This window comes from Cupressus sempervirens, chromosome 8, assembly GCF_028749045.1.
Source record: "Cupressus sempervirens isolate cs-2001-9-10 chromosome 8, ASM2874904v1, whole genome shotgun sequence".
NCBI classification, from domain to species: domain Eukaryota; kingdom Viridiplantae; phylum Streptophyta; class Pinopsida; order Cupressales; family Cupressaceae; genus Cupressus; species Cupressus sempervirens.
Genome location: NC_143125.1, coordinates 199,694,406 through 199,709,111, shown reverse-complemented (window position 1 = coordinate 199,709,111; position 14,706 = coordinate 199,694,406). Strand labels below are relative to the sequence as shown.

The 14,706-nt window shown below is 36.2% G+C and overlaps 1 protein-coding gene across 2 annotated transcripts in view; it reads right to left on the bottom strand.

Moving 5' to 3' along the window:
- LOC149542205 (mediator of RNA polymerase II transcription subunit) overlaps positions 1–14,706 on the bottom strand; it is a 97,261-nt gene that overhangs the window by 73,414 nt on the left and 9,141 nt on the right. The window contains exon 2 of one of the 2 annotated variants that reach the window (XM_089797222.1): positions 416–594. The exons of the other annotated variant lie outside the window; for it this stretch is intronic. The gene's annotated coding sequence lies outside the window, so the exon portion shown is untranslated. The remainder of the gene's footprint in view (positions 1–415; positions 595–14,706) is intronic. 2 annotated transcript variants of the gene reach the window in all.

Sequence of the window (14,706 nt, the reverse complement as noted above, 5' to 3'; positions counted from 1 at the left end):
AAATTCCAAGTGCAAAGCCTGAATATTTGTGAAAAACAAAAAATAATTATTTGGGAACATATCGAATAACTACATCTATTCTTGAATGAACATATCAAATCTTTTTTCATTGAAGCGACTGTCCTTGGAAAATCTACAAACCCCAATAGGCAAAGCTTCAACAAGTTTCTCTAATCACAAGCAACCACCTATTTCAAAAAAATAATCTTCTAAATTTGTTCATTTGGTCATTCACATTCCAAAGTAAAATTTAACCAGTTGGGAAAACTTGATTTATTAATTAACCCTTAAAGAAGCTTTGAGAATTTGATTTTTTTGTGTTTGACCTTGCTCACTACTAAAAAAACTAAAAAGCAGTCTTGTTTTATAACCTAATCTCTCTATTTGGTGACTTGAAACAGTAGAAAAAAGATACCTCTAAAGCTTTGAGATGGATGACAAGCAATATTTCTCCAAATCACTCTCTTAAAATTAGTGATGCAAGTCCCCCAGCTAAGAATGACAGTTTGAGACCTGATTTGACTTGATTTCTGGAATGATAGAATAGCTGTAAGGCACTTCTTGGCATCTAAATCTTCAGGCCAGATTTGGCATCTGTTGTTTAGATAAATGTGGTCAGAGACTATGAAAGAGACTAAATGAAGTGAGAATGCTACACCAAGCATACATAATCATGAAAAACATTCCTGCAAAGAAAATAAAAATGAAGTTTATACGTGCAGAAAATGATTTGAAAGGTCTCAGTATTTCTAATGAAGATTTTCAAAGTTCAAACTCTATGTGATCAGGGATGCAACTGAAAAAAAGACACAGAATAATGCTTGTGTTTCCAATGTATAGGAGTGTAAAGGAATTTAGATCTCAGATAGGATATAAATATATATATACTGTTCTTTACTTTCAGATTTGATCAGAGAACAATTCTGATATATGTTAACTTTAGACTTGTAACTGTAGATCAGACATATAATACCTCGGATCTCTGTATTAACTTCAGACTAGTAACTGTGAATCGGATAATACTCAGAATTGATTGAGATAGATATTACTATCAATGAAAGATGAAACCGATACTTCAGAGACTGTATAATTATGCCAATGTGAATGAGAGAGGTAATTGCATGGTCTGTTTTGATGCTTTTCCAACTGCAAACACGCGGCATATTAAATATATGAAAGGCCACCCCACGTAGGGGCACGACCCTGTGTGGCTTATGCCACACAGGGTCATGACCCTACCTGTTCATTTGTTTGACTTCAGCATAAAACAATCCCGATCATAATCGGGTCTTCTTAAGAGGCATCGGGCCTTAACAAATTAGGCCTTAAAAACAATCGAAGTGAATATGAGAGAAGGATCTGTTTGACAAATTGGATTATAATGATTATTCACTCTTTAGAGTGTGTGTGTGTGTGTGTGTGTGTGTGTGTGTGTAATGAGCCTTGCTCAAACTGACCACAATTTGCCCTAATTTGCTGCTTGTAATTTTGTCAAACAAATCATGTGCAACCCTGTAACTTGCTGGTCTGAGTGCATAAATGTTTTCCCAATGATATCCAAGGTATTTACTATTTGCAAAGGAGTCCTATGATGTTTAGACAAGGTCCTAGATGCAATGCAGATTTCTTTTTGTATTTTGAAATGCAATAGATGTAGTATCATAACCTAAATGTGCGGCTACAGCTTATAGTCATTTTATCAAACAGTTGACATACATCCTCAGATTTAACATTCAATGCTCAAAACAACAAGTGATAACTTCCAACTATTGATATGGTATTGAGAATGCAATCTTCTAACAATGATGTCAATGCCAATGCCAAGACTCTTGGCATACAACTCATAATAATTACAAACAGATCTGATACAAATGTTCACCTACAGCAGCTACCATGAAATGCATCTAAATTATCATTAAGCTTGTATAAATCAAAAGGAACCTGGAACATGAAGTTGCCTTGAAGTTGTGATGAATTAGCAAGCAATATCTTGAATGATAATGACCTCTTGATGCCGAAACAATCCTCAGACCCAGCCGCCCCTGTTCTGATATAAATTAATTTCTATAAAATAATTCTCAGCTTCTATGCCCTTCAAAATGCATCCAACTTCATCTTCTAACCCTCTTATGAAGTGCGCCCAGGGTAGAAGAGAGAATCGAACCAAGTTGAGGGAGTTACAAGCAAATCGTGGCCTCCATTATGACTGTAATTTTCTGATGTTTGAATTATCAGGCTTTCCCTATGCAATCTGCCATTTATGACCTCCAAAACGGGGACATTACAGTTCGCCCCTCCTGAAATTGCTTGTCCTCATGCAATTCACCACCTGGATCCCACAAGAAGAACTACATAATGTCCCTATCATCACCAAACAACTCCTGCAACATTTTCTCAAACCATCTGTCATTCTATCGTACCAACTCAATACCATCACCAAGTGCTGCAGAAGTATAGGCCTCAAGTGGAAGCAAGCCAAGAGACTAATCATCCTTACCTCCAAACTTCATGCAAGATAAACGATCATCCCAACTTTTCAGCACATGCGCTCTTGAATTGTGCATCATGAATAGGTCATGTACATGAGAATCAAAAAAGAAGCTGTAAGCAGTCCTCACCATGTACACCTCTGAAACCTCCTTTATGAGCCCCGTTTGCAATCCCGATGCACTAGTAGGATCACAAATACTATCAACAATGCTCATCTCAAGATTGGAATCAAGAGATCTATCATCATCCAAGCCATAGAGTGGATTATCATATGACCAAGCGGCTTCCACTTCGAACAATGGATTGAGAATCATCTCAGGTTTCTCCTGAAACATTTTCTTCTTTCTCTTACTATCCAGCCCTCTGATAGAATGCAAGCCTCCATCCGTAATACCCCTCAATACATGCCTCCTACCATCAACCTCAAAAGACATTTCCATCTTAGGTACATTGAGGGTAAATACTCCCAAGTCCTGGAGCTACATCATTCCCAAAACTATGTCCATCTCTCCCATGTTGACCACATAAAAATTTGAATGTAACTCATAGCTATTCAATTTCAAGGTGAGATTAGCAAACTTTCTAGTGCATGCAAGAGTATATCCATCCACTACCCGAACTCTGAATCCATCAAAATCCTCAACCTGAAGTCTGCACCGAGCTACAAAATCTCCATTAATAAAGTTATGTGTCACAACAAATCAAGCATAGTGATGCAACGCTATCCATCAACTGTCCCTCTGAACCTAAATGTAGTCTCATCCTGAACATTGGCAATATATGCCATGGGAGCAAAAGTATCCTGAACAAGCTCCGAAACAACATGCTGATCCACATCATCAGAATCGGAGTCCTCAAAGTATGCCCACATGAAACGGTTTGCCTTGCCCTTAGGCCTCAAAGGGCAATCATGATCCTTGTTGTAATTCTCCTTGCACCAATAGCATAATTTCCTCTTCCTTAATTCTTCTCGTGTATCCTCATCCATCATAGGTGTTGATTTCTTTTTCTTGTCTGGTTGTTGAGGAGTCTCATTGCTTGTTGAGGGGATTTCCTTATGCAAGCTCTTGTTCTTTGGCACTACAAACTCCATGCTCCTAGCCTTCTTCATTGCCTCCTGAAGAGTAGGAGGATCAAAGGCTTTTATCCATCCTCTCATAGGCTCCAATAAGCCGTCCATGAATAACACCACTAGTCGTCTCTCTGAGATATTGGGAACCATTACTAACAATCTCTCAAAGTCCCCACTGTAGCTCTCCAAACTCCCAACTTGCTTGAGTTGAGCCAAATCTTTGAAGTATGATTCTAGGTCTTTCTTGTCAAAGTGTTCCACCAATCTATCCACAAACTCTTGATAAGATGTAATCTAATTATGCTGCAATGTAACCAATCTATGATACCACCATTCGTGTGCTGCTCCTTCCAGGTGCAAAGTGGCAAACTTGATGGCTTCCTCTTCTATCATGGGTAGAGGAGCCAAGAAACTATCCAACTTATGAATCCATGACTGTGCAGTAGTTTTGCCACTTCCATCAAACATAGGTAATGTAAGCTTGTTAGTAGCCTGCTTGAGATCCTTATTCTAATTCCGAGGTCTCCTCTCCTATCGGGACTTGTAGTAGTCCATCCTCGTTTGTACAAAACGATCAAAATGCATGAGTTCTCGAGCTCTTGGTGTCAATCGTTGCCATTCATCATGAGCAGCCATATATACATCAGCAAAGGTAGGCTCCTCAACATCTTCAACATTCTCTTCTACTGCACATTCTTCTCTCAAGAAGGTGGGTTGTGTAGGTCTATCTGCTGTTCTAGAAAGAGTTCTATGAATTCTAGGTGATCCCACTGCACTCCTGTTATCCCCTTGCTCTTGATTCCGTTTGTCCTGTGTGTTCATGCGCTCAACCACAGTGGTGAGTGCCTGCAAAGCCTCAACCATCCGCTCTTGTCCTATAACCATTGCTCTGGAAATTTTCCTTGTTTCTTGATCCTCATTCCTATTGTATCTTGGTGGGCTACGCTCTTGCCTGTCACCCATGGTGTCTGGCTGCCTGTCAAAATCTTGTTCCCTATCAAACCCAGCTCGCCTACGAGTATAAAATCTGTGAGGGCCAACACCAGGTGTCTGCATGTGATTGCTAAACCTTTAGGATGGCAGGATTTAGCTCTGATACCACTGTAATGAGCCTTGCTCAAATTGACCACAATTTGCCCTAATTTGTTGCTTGTAATTTTGTCAAACAAATCATGTGCAACCCTGTAACTTGCTGGTCTGAGTGCATAAATGTTTTTCCAATGATATCCAAGGTATTTACTATTTGCAAAGGAGTCCTATGATGTTTAGACAAGGTCCTAGATGCAATGCAGATTTCTTTTTGTATTTTGAAATGCAATAGATGTAGTATCATAACCTAAATGTGCGGCTACAGCTTATAGTCATTTTATCAAACAGTTGACATACATCCTCAGATTTAACATTCAATGCTCAAAACAACAAGTGATAACTTCCAACCATTGATATGGTATTGAGAATGCAATCTTCTAACAATGATGTCAATGCCAATGCCAAGACTCTTGGCTTACAACTCATATAATAATTACAAACAGATCTGATACAAATGTTCACCTACAGCAGCTACCATGAAATGCATCTAAATTATCATTAAGCTTGTATAAATCAAAAGGAACCTGGAACATGAAGTTGCCTTGAAGCTGTGATGAATTAGCAAGCAATATCTTGAATGATAATGACATCTTGATGCCGAAACAATCCTCAGACCCAGCCGCCCCTGTTCTGATATAAATTAATTTCTATAAAATAATTCTCAGCTTCTATGCCCTCCAAAATGCATCCAACTTCATCTTCTAACCCTCTTATGAATTGCACCCAGGGTAGAAGAGAGAATCAAACCAAGTTGAGGGAGTTACAAGCAAATCGTGGCCTCCATTATGACTGTAATTTTCTGATGTTTGAATTATCAGACTTTCCCTATGCAATCTGCCCTTTATGACCTCCAAAACGGGGACATTACAATGTGTGTGTGTGTGTGTGTGTGTGTGTGTATACAGGCACAGTCATAATAATTTACAGCATGAATCAATCTGACAGATGCTACTTACATATAAATAATATATACAGGCACATTCATTATAATTTACAGCATGAATCAATCCAACAGATGCTATCACATTAACAAGGAGGAGCAACACAATTACAAAGTTTATATAAATTGTTTGTTTGTTTTTGTTTTCGTTTCTTTTTATTTTTTAAATGATTCGTTTCTTCTTACAAGCCACTAGGTACAGTGAACTCTGTACTTGGAAAACATTAAAGAATAGTGCCCCCATAAATTCTTGCCATCTCTTTTTTCCTCTGGATATAGCCTATATATTTTGCTACCAAGAAATTTAAAACCAGGCATTGATAATGCGCTCAAATGGAAATTCAGAAGCATATCTATGTGTTCATTAATAATATTTTCTTTTCTGCAGACATAAGCAAAATTTCTTAGAACATACCCTCACCAAAATCAAGTGAATCATAAACCCAGCAAGGATGAAGAAGCTTGTGATCTAATGAACATGGGTGCATTCAAGACCTTAAAAAATACTTTCCAGTGGAAGGCAGGCTTCAAATCATAGTTGGCAGACTCGCCAAGTTGGTGAGTTCTCACAAGAATTTTTGTCTGCTAAGTAACTCGTGGAATTTACCGAGTTTTGCCCTTTTTTTTCCAAACCCTTTGCCAAGTTGCAAATTTTGGGTCTGCTGAGTTTTTTCCAGGTTTGAGCATGCCAACTAATAGTTACTACTATCTTGGGAAAGCAAGAAAAACTGAAAAGTGTATTTGTATTACCCAATCAAGTGAATCATAAACCCAGCAAGGATGAAGAAGCTTGTGATCTAATGAACATGGGTGCATTCAAGACCTTAAAAAATACTTTCCAGTGGAAGGCAGGCTTCAAATCATAGTTGGCAGACTCGCCAAGTTGGTGAGTTCTCACAAGAATTTTTGTCTGCTAAGTAACTCATGTGGAATTTGCCGAGTTTTACGCCAAACCCTTTGCCAAGTTGCAAACTTTGGGTCTGCTGAGTTTTTTCCAGGTTTGAGCATGCCAACTAATAGTTACTACTATCTTGGGAAAGCAAGAAAAACTGAAAAGTGTATTTGTATTACGATATACAAAGTATATATACAAAAGCTTTAACAAAAAAGCAAGGTCGTCTAAATAAAAATGTCTAAAAATAAAACTGATTAATACAATTAAAATATAAAGTCTAAATGACCATTAACTAAAGAATCTAAAGGCTGGCTAAAGTTAGCAAAAGATTCTAAGACACTAAAATAGTAAAGGAATCTATGGTACTAAAATATTCTAATACCCTCCCTCAGTGGTCATTCTATTAACTACACCAAGTTGCCCCCTAAACTTGACAAACTTTTCTGGACTGAGACTTGGTGAGTATATCTACAGTCTAGTCCTTTGTGGGGACATACTGCAACATCACTGATCCATCTTCAACAAGCTTGCAGATGAAATGACAATGAAGACGGGATTTTTGGCTAACTTCATAACTCCCTGATCACCACAGAACAAGGAAGTGGGTCCTAATTGAGGCGTGTGGGGAGGTCAGTCAAAGGAGAAAGAAAATCAAATTGCAAAAGTTTTGCTTAGCAAGTACAAGTCTAAGCTTGGGGAAAAGAAGACTTAGAATTTGTTTGACCCTTGGCTGAGCCCAAGAGCAGGTCAGATTCCACCCTGTTTTGGGGTTCCATAGCCTGGCCACACTCTGAATCATCTTCAAGCACTTTTTTTAATAACACCCACTTGCAATCTGATTCATAAGGAAGCTGAGAAATTTGGTCAAGACATGATGCAAAGTGAGAAGTAAAACAGCCAAATAACTAATGATTGAAGTGAATTTGATCAACCTCTTGTTGATGGCAGAATTTTGGGAAGCTGAAGTCAACTTGCTGATGAAGATCAGATTGAGCATGAAACTGTAATCAACCACTTACAGATTTTTGAAGAAGCCACTTGGGCAAGCCCAAGAGGAAGTTAGATTCCGACCTCTCTTGGGCCTCAATGAGCCCAACGAGAGGTCAGATTCCAACCCCTCTTGGAGCTCTATTCCCAGTCACCTCCTTGATCTCACCCAGCACTTGCACAAAACAAAACCTTTGAGGAAAGATGATGGCATTTGCTAAGGTAAATTCTGAAAGTCATGGAACAATTAAGGCCAAGATCAATGAATTGAGGTACAAAATCTATTTAGGCATTAAGTGTTTGCCCAAACACAATTCAAATATTAACTTGAACAAGGTAAAGTACCTTGAATGGTGCCCAATGAATAATGTGATTTCTGGTCTGACCTTGCAAAGTGCCCAATAAGCACGTAAAATCCTCTCCTAAGGGTGTGGTCCCATGAGAGGGGCTTAGTGATCTATTTTTATGGAGCCGGAGGTCCCATCAACTAACAAATATATTGCCCATGAGAGGGGCTTAGTGATCTATTTTTATGGAGCTGGAGGTCCCATCAACTAACAAATATATTGCTACAGAATTAAATTGAATCTTTTCCTCATAAAAAAAGGTGCATATTTGAGTGGTTGAAAAAGGTGGGGGGCTAAAATTTTCCCCACCAGCTTGGGCCTTTTTCTGTGAATGGTTAAAACTTAATCATATGAAAATTTTAAATTCTTGTAATTAATTTTTTTCTATTTTTTAATTTATTTAGTCACCTGAAGAGAATATACTAAATAAAAAATTTGATCAGATCACCAGCTTCCATAAATCGTGGAGCTTAAATATTGAAGCCTAAACTCCACTAGAAAATTCATGGAACCTCCTAGTTTAAAATAATCCTAAAAAATCTCAGCAACACCCACTGAAATTTTTTAGGAAGCCATCCTCCACAGGACCACACCCTAATACCATGTTTGTGCCCAACTAGCATTGGATTTCCAAAAACGGACAAGGTAAAGTACATGTAAAAGCGCCCAACAAGGAGGCAAATTCTTCCCTAAGAGACAAGGGATTGTGCCAAGGCAAGGGTGATTTCTAACCTACCATAGTGCATCCACCCAAGTACTATTAATTTTTTCACATTGTGTATGCAAGCACCCAAAGCCTAGATGATTTTTACTAAGCCTATGCAAGATATCAAAGGTAATAAATCACATTTAAACAAACCAAAATTTGTAGAGGACATTGAGCATCATTCAAAATCACATCTGGAAATGCATTGAAGTCAAAGCCAATCAAAGCGCGAACACAGATCTTGTCAAAAGAAATCAAGCTCTAAAGTCTGCAAATTGTAGGTATGTGTTAAAATTTCAAAATCTGAAAGTGAGCAAAGCCTTTTTATAGTCCGAAATAATTTCAGATCTGAGTTTATTCACTCAAAATTTACTTGCCTCAGAAAATGAGATATAAACTTATAATGGTGGATTCATGAGATCGAGTGTTTGATGAGCATGTGCATGGGGAGAATTGAATAAATTATCAAAATTCGAAATAGGATTGGGATTTGAATAATCTTAATAAATGGATTACTTCAAATGCAACTCCAACGCTGGGATTAGATGGAATGCCTCGTTATCAAAGTATCTTAGTTTTGTTTACACTTACCACATCATGAACTTAATATAAACATTATTCAGTTTCACAAGGTGAGATGGAAGAGGCAAGGAGCTGAGTGATTCAAATTCAAGCATGATTTCAATATAGGGAACAACGTGGAGACCTCAAGTATCATCAAACTACAAGTTTTTCATCAAGCGAAGCAAAGAATTCAAGGTCAAAGAGATGCAAGTTAGGATGCAAATCAGGCTAGATATTTCATGAGCATGGGCGGTGTTCAATGTCAAGCACCTTAAAGTTACCACCCCAAGCTCAAACAAAGGAGGGTTCAAGATGAGATCCAAGTCAAGATAGCCTGAGACCAAAGATCAAATAGGTAGTTGCAAGTCCAATTTCAAGGCATCAACGCAAAATTCAAACAACCAATTGTCCAAGGAGATTGAACAAGCCTACAATGGCAGATCGTCACAAACTTAAATTCCCTTCGAAAATTCAAGTTCAAAGGAAAGATCCAACAATATGAAGCACTTACATCACCAAGTGCAAGATCAAGGTGAAGTGCAAGATCGAGGTGAAGTACAAGCAAGTTCAAAATCGTGACAATGAGAAGGTTTCAAGGTGAAGCACTTAAAAAGATGAAAGACCTACATGAAGATGAACCAATTTGGGAAATGCGCCACCACAATCAATACAAGGCTGGAAAATGATGAGTATCAAGAGATATTGATGAAGTGTATTGTTAATGAGTCTTTTATGACCATGCCAACACAAGATAAAGAGCCAAAACACCATCCTCTCTTGATCCAAATCACCACATATGCTAAGATTGCATGGAAGATCAAAGAGATGGCTGTAAGGTTCCAACTACGAACTTGCAACTTTATCATAGAGATGAGCTCTTTTGGCTTGATGTACAACATTGCTAGTTATTCAAGGGGACTTATCAACTAAATGTTTGAATGTTATGGCAACGTAAGTGCAATAAGCTACTCTAACTAATTCAATATAAAGTGCAATTTGGATATGGGTTTAGAAAGCTAAACTACTCCAAAGATGCAATAGATTATGAATGTACATGTGAACTCTACTAGGCTTGACTTTGCAATCCATTTCCACAAAGCTAGTGCAATGTTCAATGTAATATCCCCACTTTTAGCAAGTTCCAGCAGTTGGCTTGGTCAGTTCACCATCATGACCCTCGTGAGCTGACAATGGGATTTGAGGGTCTCGATATGGAATTATAGGTTTTCCAGCAGCCTATAGTGTGTCTTGGGTCCGTTTGAGGGACTTACTACTTATAGCAAGTCAAATTGTTAGTTCTAATGAGCTCAGGTGAGTTAGAGGAGGTCAGTGATGCTCACAGTTTTTAATTCGGGCTTCCGATTTGGGCTCCAAGAATGTTAGAGGGAGTGTCTATTTATAGTAAGTAACCCCCGTTAGCTTCATTCATTGTCTTTCTTCATTAGGATCACTCTAGTGTTGTCAGATTTTGATTATGATGCTTCTTCAATTGTTTTCGCAAGACGGGTGAACTATTATTATTTTTCATCTAAATATGCTGAGGTTGTTAATTTTGTTGGTGTTGTATGTTGGTCACCTCAATATCATAGCTCGTTGGAACCGGGATGAAAAGTTTTAAATCGTGAGCACAAGAAACAATAGCCTTATCTATTAGAATATTATGTTATGGTGGAAAAGGTCATTTTTTGAGCCAAAAGCAATTAATAAATAATATTATAATGGCACTTTATTATATTTTAATGTTGTGTGGAGGAAGCTTCTTAAGTGAAGTGCATTTGGGAATCTTGTTCGATTTTGAGATTATAATTATGAGATCATTTTATGGGAAAGGCATTTGATTATCCGATTGAATATTTATTTTCTTTTGTTGGCATAGTGACATATTCTAAAGTTTTGATTTTTTGTGTCCTTGTTGGAGTATAAGGGTTTAGGATCTACAGTTGAAATATTGTAAAATCAATTTGTTGAAATAACTTAAAATCATATCTGCAAATGTATTTTCATTGCCATTGTAATTGATGATTTTCAAATGCAAATTTGGATCTCATATATGTATAATATGAGAGGAGGAGACATGTCTCTTCAAGAGACATGAAGAGACATGTCTCTATAGTTAATCACCATGTTATAAATAACTATATGCATAACTCATCTTTAACATATATATAATATTAATATATTAACCATATATGTAATATAATATTATATTATTATATTATTATATAATAATATATAATGCATAATATATATAATACATATTATATTACATATATCATATATATATTATATATATAAGATATATAATGCATAATATATAATATATATTATATTACATATATAATATATATTATATATATATATACGAATCAACAATAACAATTTATCTGACAAACATAAACACAAATTAATATATCAAATAATCAATGTTTTACTTCTACTGACGCTAAAACATTAACACTCCCTCTTTAGCAAGGGAGAAGTAAAACATCATTAGATTAGAATCAGAATCATTATGTAATCAACACAATGTATATTAAAATCTCTTAGCAACATAAAGTATTTCCTATGATCTCTACTTGCACTTAAGCAATGTCTAGAGATGTCCATGACACATTTACAGTTCATGAACTCTACTTGCACTTAAGCAATGTCTAGAGATGTTCATGACACACTCATGATCTCTACTTGCACTTAAGCAATGTCTAGAGATGCCCATAACACATTCATGATCTCTACTTGCACTTAAGCAATGTCTAGAGATGTTCATGATACACATATGATCTCTACTTGCACTTAAGCAATGTCTAGAGATGCCCATAACACACTCATGATCTCTACTTGCACTTAAGCAATGTCTAGAGATGTTCATGATACACATATGATCTCTACTTGCACTTAAGCAATGTCTAGAGATGCCCATAATAACAAGACTATCATTTGTAAGATCGTCACCTTACAAAGATTACCTTTTGTTTGTTATCATGGTATTCGGTAGATTCCGGCCCAAAGAACCATGATAACAGGCCTATCATATGTAAGATCGTCACCTTACAATGATTTCCTTTTGTTTATATATGCCAATGAAAGATTGTCACCTTTCATTACATATTTGAAACAACAATTATATAACCAGATATAGATTCAAATCAACATATCAATTTTTTATCTTTGAAATATTTCAATTTAACATTTCCCTTTAGGAACTTCTCCTCATAGAGAAGTTATCATCCATAAGGGATTGCATCTCAAAATTTCTCCCTCTAAATATTGATCCTGGGATGTTAGGTCCTCTTGTTACTTCCTCAAAAACTCTCTTTTCCCAAGGATGTTTGTCAAACTCATTACTCCCTCATGATATACGTAGGAGTAGACTCATCAACATCATGCAGTCACCCACATGGATTTCTAGACTCCCTCTGAGTATCAATCTTCTAAGCTCCAGCATTGCCTTCGGAGTAGTGTCATACTCCCTCTTAATGTAGAAGGATCTCATAATCTCAATCATCAAAGATACTTGCATCAAGAGCCACACTTTATCCATCTTGATCATCAGGGTCTTTGGAACTACTATCATTAGATTTAGTCTATATAATATTTGGTAGCATATTGAAGTACCAACCTTCTTTTCCTGTAAGAATATCCTCAAGCATAAAGGAAAAGATCAAGGCAAATAACCCTTAAAGTATGTGGATAGAATTACAAATAAATGAATAGATAAATGTAAAAGATATAAGTACTTATCTGCCGATCAGGGTCATGGAATATCTCCTTTTCTAAGGGTGGTTCAAGTGGGAATGAAACATTGTCTATTATTTCCCCTCACAATGTGAAGTTACCACTCTTATATTATTGAACATTTTCACATCATATCAAATTTGACGACTTCTTTCTAAGTTCCAACTTGCTCCTTTTATTCATTGAAGCATCAACCATTCATTAAGTTTAATAGTAGAAGCTAACATAGGCTTGTCCACAATGCGCCAATATCTTGATTGAGCATGATTGTGTCACTTGAATGACTCTATAATTCATACGTCAAGTATCATTTGTCATTTATCGCAGATGAATAAGATCACATACTTGCATGAATTAAAGTCCTCTTGACTTGTTACAATTTGCCCTTAATCTCCAAACATCTTCTCCCCTTATTAAGCACTGCCTCTTCTTTGATGACTATGCTCGACGACTGTGTGCTAACTGTGTACATCTAATTTATATGATTTGTCTATTTCCCCTCTTATAATATGTGGAGAGGGCATAGGATGTTCGATACTGGCTGAGTGTGCATTTACTATGCTTATTCTATGGCCGAAGCTGACTTAGATTTCCTACCATGAATCAGATCTTTGTATTTATTAACTCCTATGTGCGCTGGATCATCCATCCTTTCTCTTGTTGTATCCTCTAATCTCCCACCTTAAATCGTTGTTGTGTGCTCTGTATTTCCTCCGATTTGTTTTTCCAAACTTTTTCTTATGCTCCGTTGTCTCTTCTGATGCTACAACTCCTATCTTTTGAGTTTCTTCTTAAGATATTGATCGCCGATGCAAGACCCTTATATTTTCTCCGTAAATGATAAGAGGATCCTGAGTATGTATGTAATGTCCTTTTTCCTAAGAACTTGAACTGGGCGTAAGTTTTGAATGGATGTCCGCAGTATCTTGTCCTTATTCCAATCTTTCTTTTGCTGATGTTGATTTTATCAAATGTCTCTGTCGATGGATTGTCTCAAACCTCTAATTGATGGCTACCATGATTTAGTTATCATTTCTTCCATCACTGCATGATTCCCAATAAATTTCTGGAGCAAACAGAGACTCCAACATGGTGTATGATTCTTGCTGGTTGTAGCTACAATAGGTGGAAACTTCCTTGTAGATATCTTCTTCTATCGTATATGATTCTCCCTTCCATAAAGAGTGATAACATTCTCTGTTCCAAACATTTACATTTTCTATTCGATGTCTTTCTTCTTTGCTTTATGCTGCTATGAAATTGTTTCGTCCAAGTCTCCAGCTAAGATAATTCACAACATTTCTTGGGAGTATTTTTATGTATCCTTTACGTAAGTCTTTTCTTAGTGACCTAAAGCAACTCATGTATTTAAACATTTGCAGCCTTGCTCTGATACCATGTTGAAATAACTTAAGATCGTATCTGCAAATGTATTTTCATTGCCATTGTAATTGATGATTTTCAAATGCAGATTTGGATCTCATATATGTATAATATGAGAGGAGGAGACATGTCTCTATAGTTAATCACCATGTTATAAATGACTATATGCATAACTCATCTTTAACATATATATAATATTAATATATTAACCATATATGTAATATAATATTATATTATTATATAATAATATATAATGCATAATATATATAATACATATTATATTACATTTATCATAAATATATTATATATATAAGATATATAATGCATAATATATATTATATTACATATATAATATATATTATATATATATAAGATTCAGCAATAATAATTTATCTAACAAACATAAACACAGATTAATATATCAAATAATCAATGTTTTACTTCTACTGACGTTAAAACATTAACACAATTCTGGGAATTATTCTGAGATTGCTTTGC